The 7470-nt window shown below is 39.9% G+C and overlaps 1 long non-coding RNA gene and 1 other non-coding gene across 2 annotated transcripts; both read right to left on the bottom strand.

The window, feature by feature from the left end:
- Positions 1-1966: 1966 nt before the first annotated feature.
- Positions 1967-5942, bottom strand: LOC117261241 (uncharacterized). Its single transcript, XR_004502017.2, has 5 exons — positions 5842-5942; positions 4331-4428; positions 2798-2857; positions 2524-2593; positions 1967-2262 (listed from the first exon to the last, which is right to left on the bottom strand). It is a non-coding gene; the product is annotated as an uncharacterized LOC117261241 (long non-coding RNA).
- LOC117261513 (small nucleolar RNA SNORA74) lies at positions 3904-4102 on the bottom strand. The gene has a single exon (XR_004502046.1). It is a non-coding gene; the product is annotated as a small nucleolar RNA SNORA74 (small nucleolar RNA).
- Positions 5943-7470: the final 1528 nt, after the last annotated feature.

Raw genomic sequence — 7470 nt, 5'->3', positions numbered from 1 at the left:
ATTTCCCAAAGGGGTTTTGCATCCTGTCAGGCTTTCTACTCTTTTTTCCAGCAATTTAAAAAGACAGTAAAGACAGTGTTTTTTTAAAGCCAATATTGGTTTATTGGAGGGATTAAATATTTTCCTGCATCAATGGACTGGATTGTACTCAGATTACATTCAACTCAGTTCTGTGCATCTGAACTGTGCTGCTTCGTGTACAGAACATGAGAATAGTAATAATGTGTTTTAAGTAACGCTGTTCACAGGCTTTATATTAACTGTCTGGTGTAGTTTTATTAGACTTTGCTGAGTTGTGCAGACACGCAAGCTATGTTCTCCACAACAGATACATCTCAAGACCATTGTCTGTGACCACACCGCCACCTACTGGCACATACTGGCATCTAATGTATATCTTAAAATGACGAAAACTCTGTGTGTGTGTGTGTGTGTGTGTGTGTGTGTGTGTGTGTGTGTGTGTGTGTGTTCCACGTTTTTCTTCTCACTGACTTGGTCAATCCAACCAATTGAAATTGCAAACTTTGAATGGGCACATCTCATGCCCCGTATGTCGTAGAGACATGAAACTTTGCACAGAGGTGCCTCTCTTCATGAGGAACAAATTTGCCCCAAGAACCCATAACTTCCAGTTATATTGATTTTCCGCCATTTTGAATTTTTTGAAAAACACTTCAAATCGATCTCTTCCTAGGAAGTTTGACCGATCTGCATGAAACTCGGTTAACATAATCTAGGGACCAATATCTAAAGTTCCCTCTTGGCAAAAGTTGGAAAACTTACTAAAACTGAGCTTCTATAAGGCAATGAATATTGCGGAGGGCGTGGCTCATCACATAAAGGTGTATAACATCTCAAGGGTTTCACCGATCACCACGCAACTTTGTAGGCATATGACCACACATAATCTGAGGGGACCCCTCCATTATTGACCCTATCAAACAAAAAGGGGGCGCTAGAGAGCTAATTTCTTATCTAGGCCTAACCGCCATATGGATTTTTACTAAACTTGGTAGATATGTAGAACAGGACGCCTCAAGGTGACTGGAGAAATTTAACTCTAATTGGCAACTGGGTGGCGCTATAACAACAGAAAAATGCTTCAAAATGGCTAAAATGCGACAGATCGCTGTGGCTCCCCCTGTGGCCCAATGTTGTTGTTTTTCTAATTTTTGGTATGACTAAGTCATGGTATGGTATGCTGTACATAATCACGGAAACTGTCAGTGTGTCATTCTGTCAGTCAGTCATTCTGTCTGTCCCACGTTTTTCTACTCACTGATGTGGTCAGTCTATGTGAAACTGCACATAGGCATTGAGGATTGAAGCTTTGCTGGAGGCTTTTTGAAGATTTTACTGAGATAGTCTGCACTGGTTTCTCTTTTGTCACCCAATCAAACACTGACACTCTGTCCCCTCAAAATCTAATTACATCTTTAATGGTATTGTCGCCTAAATTGTACCTTCAAAAGTCCATTTTACTTTCTAAATCCTACATTCTGTACAGATAAATTGTTGGGATTCTTCATCTTACAAGCAGCTGTCAATCACTGATTGTGAATTGCAAACTAGGCGCTGGTCAAATATGACTCAAGATTCTGTTATGGCAGCTGCCATGTTAAAAACTAAGCACCACCCATCAGCCAAAGCAAACTCTGGTTTTACTGCTGAACAGTTCAATGTTTCCTAGTTTGACTACAGTTAATGAGCAGTTATTGACAGGTATGTTCAATACTCGTAGGCTCTGATTGGTTGTCAACATGATTCTTTCAAATGCTATTAGAACTATGGAGGCAGAGGAGCATGATTCTTTTCAGATTGTCTGCCTCATGTATTACTGTCAGGACACTGCTACAACAAATATCTTTATATAATGCAATATTTGCTAAAAAAAAGTTACCTACAGCTCTAAGCCTTGAGTCAACTCTGAAAAACTAATGACAATCACCAAACAGGACCATTGTGATAATGCACAATTAAACTTTATTCAAACATGTGCACATGATTTCAGATGTACTTAGTTCAGACCACAGATTTTATATTCTAGAAAAACCGGTCAACTTATTTTATGTAGATGTTTAATGTAGGTGATGCCTTCATAATTTATAAACTTGTTTCTAGCCTAAACCAAGTTTTGCAGACATGGTTGCACCGTAGGGGTGTACTGATGACTGTCCGCAGCCCAGTCACATCCCAGCAGGCGGACTGAGACAGGAACATATCCACTCATCCAGACCAGCCCGGCAGATTACACCAACCACACTAGAAACACAAAGCACAAGTGTTACCAGACAGCACATACCAAGGTTTAGTTTAATGGGCTGTAACAGAAGTGTGTTTCAGGTCTTCAGTCAGGTTCTGGTAAATGGTTTTTACTTAAATCTGTGCCAAAGTCCTGAGGTTTCTCTCCCAATACTGAGATTCCACAGCAGAGAGGAGGAGGTCTCTGCCACGGCAGTACATGATTGGGTTTACACTGTTTCTATACACACTGTATGCAAACTGGCAGGATGTCATAGATACCTGGTTCAGTCTCACTTCTTTTTTTTTCCAGAAGTTTGCTCTCCCTGCAGGCCAGCTGCTCCACATGCTCCTGCAGAGAAAAGAGCAATCAGTAAAACTAAAACCATACAACTGATCACTGCTGTCTGTCAGCTGCTATGCTCAGAGCTTTTATGCTTCACCACGGTGTTTGTCAGCATGATGTGTTATATTGAGTCATCACAGCATGAAACATGATCGTTTCATATTAAAAAAAAAAAAAAAAAAACACGGTTCAAGTGGTTCTGCTACTTACCCTCAGTCAGCCTGCAGCATGACAGTCAGCCCCACGCTGAGCAGCTTCAAGAGGCTCTGCCTACAACACAAGGAAAACAGTAATGTGTAAAGAGAAGTGTACCAGGTCCCATTTGTCTGGTTTAGTAACAGTTTAAAGGAATTTGAGCCAACGTGTCAGATGTGAATGGAGCTCCTTGCTATGAAAACCAACTGTAAAATCAATCAATCAGACAGAACTGGGACACAGTCTGTCAGTTTGTATTGGGGCTGGACCCATTAATCACTTTTGTATCAGCATGGGGATTTGAAAGAGTGCAATTTAAAAAATGTGAGTGCCACACTTTTAATTATGACTTAAATAACGTAACAAGTGTCTGAACAAGCTGTAGTAAGTGACAGTTTATAAAACACGAGGCAAGTTGACTAAGTTAACTCACTGGTTTAAAACAGAACCCTGAGAAGACCTCAGTAACAAGCAAGTGCATTTAGGGCTCCACAATGGCATTAAAAAACACATTTTTTCCTCAATTGATCGATAAATATAATGCTGCCAGTCTAAAATGTATCTTGATAATGAGTGAAGCCTCAAGGAACTGCAGGGTTCTTTGTCAAACTTAATACTGGTTATTAAACATAATAGAACAACAAGAATTAACTGCAATTTTGGCTTGGTTTAGAATATATTTTGTAAAAATATTAAACTACATCTAAATGTTAATATCGAACTGGCACATGCTTTCTGTCTTAATACAAGTTAGCTTGCCTTATTAAAATAATGGTGCCGTCTCTGGAATGGTACTTTTTCAGATTGAACTGGAAGTCACCCAGAATTCATAGAACTTCAGTTACATTAGCAACTCTCAATTTGTTGCATTTCCCATCTTGACTGGCACCTACTGACAGCATATTTTACAGCATAAATTGCGGTCATTTTTTAATCTCTAAACCTATGAGCAAAGCCAAAATGCAACCCTCATCAGGACAAGGCAATGTAATCCAAGTTAAAGGTTTATCTGGGTTTGAGCCTGTGAGAAACATGTCGCCTATTGTCAGGCTCCACTAGTGCATATCAACAATGTAAGCAAAAGGCATACCCAAAAGCCCCCCTAATGGTGTCAGTATGTCAATGTGCGGCCCTGCACTAGGCCTGCCCTGCTGTTGGATCAGGGCAGGCCACTCTCGTTGGGCCATGCTCTGTGACAACTCAGAAGCAGCAGACTCTAAAACAGAACCCGCAGAGCTACAAGCAGGCACAGAGACTTCCTCTACCAGCACTGTAACACTGAGCCAGACACATCACCTGGTCAGCTGACTGAGTGCTGGGGTGGGAGGGAGCGATAATGTGGGTTGCGCTACAATAACTGAATGAAAGGTTGGGAGAAACCTGAGCAGAGCCTCATGCAGAGACAGAGGCCCATCCCCAAACAATGCACCTGCTGTCATCATTCCTCTTAATGTCATGTCATTAAATCTGTGCTCTCCTTCCACATCAAAAGTGATAGCATGGTAGCTAATGCTTTATAATACTTAAATGACAGTTCTGAATATTTACCATTAGTCCCAAAGGCAAGGCAGGACTCCCGTTGGTGGCTCTATCCCATAGTGTCTGCTATATGATACAGCACTTGCTCATCAGGAGACGCTGCAGCTCTGAAAGGGACAAAAATGAATGTCACATGGGTGCACAATGATGAAGGCCACAGTCAAGCCTTCAAGTGTTTAAACCTGTCAAACAAACTGGGTACAGACTCTACAGTAAGGTATAGTTACTCATCTCTTTGCATCTCAAGGGCATTATATGCATTTGCAACCTTGTAGCGTTACATAAATTAATGCTCAAAGTTTGCCAATTAGAATTTTAGCTAGGTGCATTTTAGCTCCAACCTTTCTGTTGTCAACAATCATGCATCACACATAATAAAACCTCACTATTAAAAAGTCAGTATGAAACAACCATATCATATTAGAAAATGACATTAAGTTTTTCATCTTGAGGAAAAAAAAGATCAGTTAAAGATAAACCCAGGAAGCCTTTGTGCTGTTTCAGTTCTTTTTAGTACCTTTGGTTTTTGAAGCATTCTGCAGCTTATACTAATGTAACCTTAGTTACTTTAAACATTATATTTTTGTGTTATTTAAAAAGGAGGTAACTAAGTCAACATTCAAATTTATATTTTACAGAATACTGTGGCATGATGATGACTTTAGCAGGTATAATCCTACATTGTTATTTTGGACTTACAAATTTATACTATTACATTCAGTAATTACTCCTTTATTATAAGCACATGAGCCGTTATTCAATTAATATAATTTCGTGTGTACCTTTAGTTGCTACTTTATGTCCCCTTAGCCTCAAGTGAGTGTTAACTATAGTTCCTACCCAACGTTGTTTTGCGGGGGACAGGTGTTGGTGTAACAGACTCGGGGTAACGTGCTGCAGTTAACAGTGAAGCTGGGTGTATGCTGCCCTGCTATATTTTCATGTGAACTTAAAAAAATAAAACACAAATTGTAGCTCGTTTATCTCCCACAGGCCAGCCGGACTGGGGAACGCTACCGAACGGGAAAGTAGTTAGCCAGAATGCATTGCGCCATGACGTCGTTGCCTAGTCTCCATTTAGGACCGTCTCCTACTAGTAACTCAAACAGGGCAAGCCTTTGTTACTACATACATCTTTCACTATATTCCCACAACACTTGAGTTTTAGAGTTTGTTGCTTCGGACTCTTTTCCACCGAAAATATTGAGCGGGACGGTTAGCTAGCAGCAATCCTATTACACTCACGTGCTCGAGGTTGCGCACGTGCATCCCTTTGAACAGTAATTGGCTTCTAGACCATGAATTAACAGTTACTGTACATTCAGGCTGCTTTGGCGGGAATGTTAACTTCTTAGGACACAACGAGCTCACATACAACCGCCACTTCTGCACAGAAATAAAGTAACCGCATTAACTTTACAGAGCTAACCGTTCACTCTCTCGTGACGGTTTATATGATTCAGTAACGTAAGTTATTACGTCATTACATTAACGCTTGTTTAAAGTAATGAATTACTCACCTTAGCTGACAAGCATTTCTGCACCGATCCACGCGCCATGATTCTGGTAGACTGAGAGACCGAGCGGAAGTCGCGCATAGATTTATGAAGTGTACTATGCCGCTGTGCATTGTGGGAAGGGAAGCTCTCCCAAAGATCGTCGAACGAACAGATGCACCATCTGCCCATTTTCCTCTGAACAACACAACAGCCTGCAGAACTCCAGTAAAGCTCTGCTCATTTCACCCAAATGTATTTACGCCACACTTGAAAAAGCATTCAGCAAGTAATACAAGAAAACAAAGCCATCGTGAAATAATATATAATATTAGATATCAATTTCTGAGTAATTCTGTTACTGATGACTCAGCTGCTGGTGAATTTCACAATTGCAAGCCATAGATTTGACAATTTCCTTATATGTGGAATCTTCAGCAGAAGGACTTAAGTTACACTCACTGGTTCCTCTGGCCATTCCAAAGAATTGTTGCAGGAATTTGTACGCAATCATCTATATGTCAGTGACACGATGTATTTTAGGGGGTCTTTGTAATCATGTGTAGTTGCCCTTCTTGTGTTTGTATGTTTCACTTACAGCACATATTAACATAATCTTTGGCTTTTCTCTGTAGGTTAGTTATCTCATTTTGTGTTTTATATTGTTTGTTTTAGAGCTGAGACACTTTTATTCTGTATTTTTCTTCCATGTTGTCTGTCTGTAAGTTATGTTGCTGCCTGTCTTGGCCAGGACACTCTTGAAAAATAAATTATTTTTTGGTCAAATAAAGGTTAAATTTAAAAAAAAGAACAGTATATTCTTGAGGGAAATTCATATTACGATGGAAAAATGCTTTCAAAACATATCAGAAATATACTAGATGAAACTCACCCACAGGGGATACTTTTTTGGACATTCCTTTATGTACAATTGAACTGGTATTGCTACCCTGTTATACATACTATGTTAGTAAGAAAGTAAGAAAATTTTGCTTTGGATAGGTACAGGAAACCAGAGGTGATGAGGTTAGACAGGCTTAATATTCTGGTGAGTTTTGTGTATCGAAACAGAAACAAGTATTTGCCACCTCTTCTTTAATTTTACAAAATATAATCTGAATGGACATTGAGCATTTTGTAAGGAGAGGTGTAGTGACAAGAAGTTCATTGACAGAAGCCATTAACTGGAAAGTTCCAAATAAATAAAAAGAAACAGACTGGCTCCAACCTGGATTTTTGCAAAAAACCTTTGACTATGGTACCACAGTTAGCTATGTTAACAACAAGAAGGCAGTCAAAAACTTACTCAGCAAACAGCTAACTTTCAGGGAATGTTCTCTAATGTTTGGTTATATATTTTGCAACCTTTAAAAAAAGGTTCTAAGAACAGTTAGATACTCATATTTCTGCTTATGTTTTGGTTAATTTCATTGCTGCCCTATCAGCAATAGATTTTGTGCTGTACTATACCTTTCCTTAAGCTACTGCTTGTCCTGTTTAGCATCCATCCATCCATTTTCATCTGATATCCAGGTCCAGTTCACAGGGGCAGCAGGCTGAGCAAAGTGCTCCAGACATCCCTCTCCCCAGCAACGCTTTCCAGCTCTTTCTGGGGGATCCAGAGGCGTTCCCAGGCCAGATGAGATATGTAAT

This window comes from Epinephelus lanceolatus, chromosome 7 (genome assembly GCF_041903045.1).
Source record: "Epinephelus lanceolatus isolate andai-2023 chromosome 7, ASM4190304v1, whole genome shotgun sequence".
Lineage (NCBI taxonomy): Eukaryota > Metazoa > Chordata > Actinopteri > Perciformes > Serranidae > Epinephelus > Epinephelus lanceolatus.
Note: the sequence above shows the minus strand (reverse complement) of the source record. Positions and strands in the feature narration are given on the sequence as shown.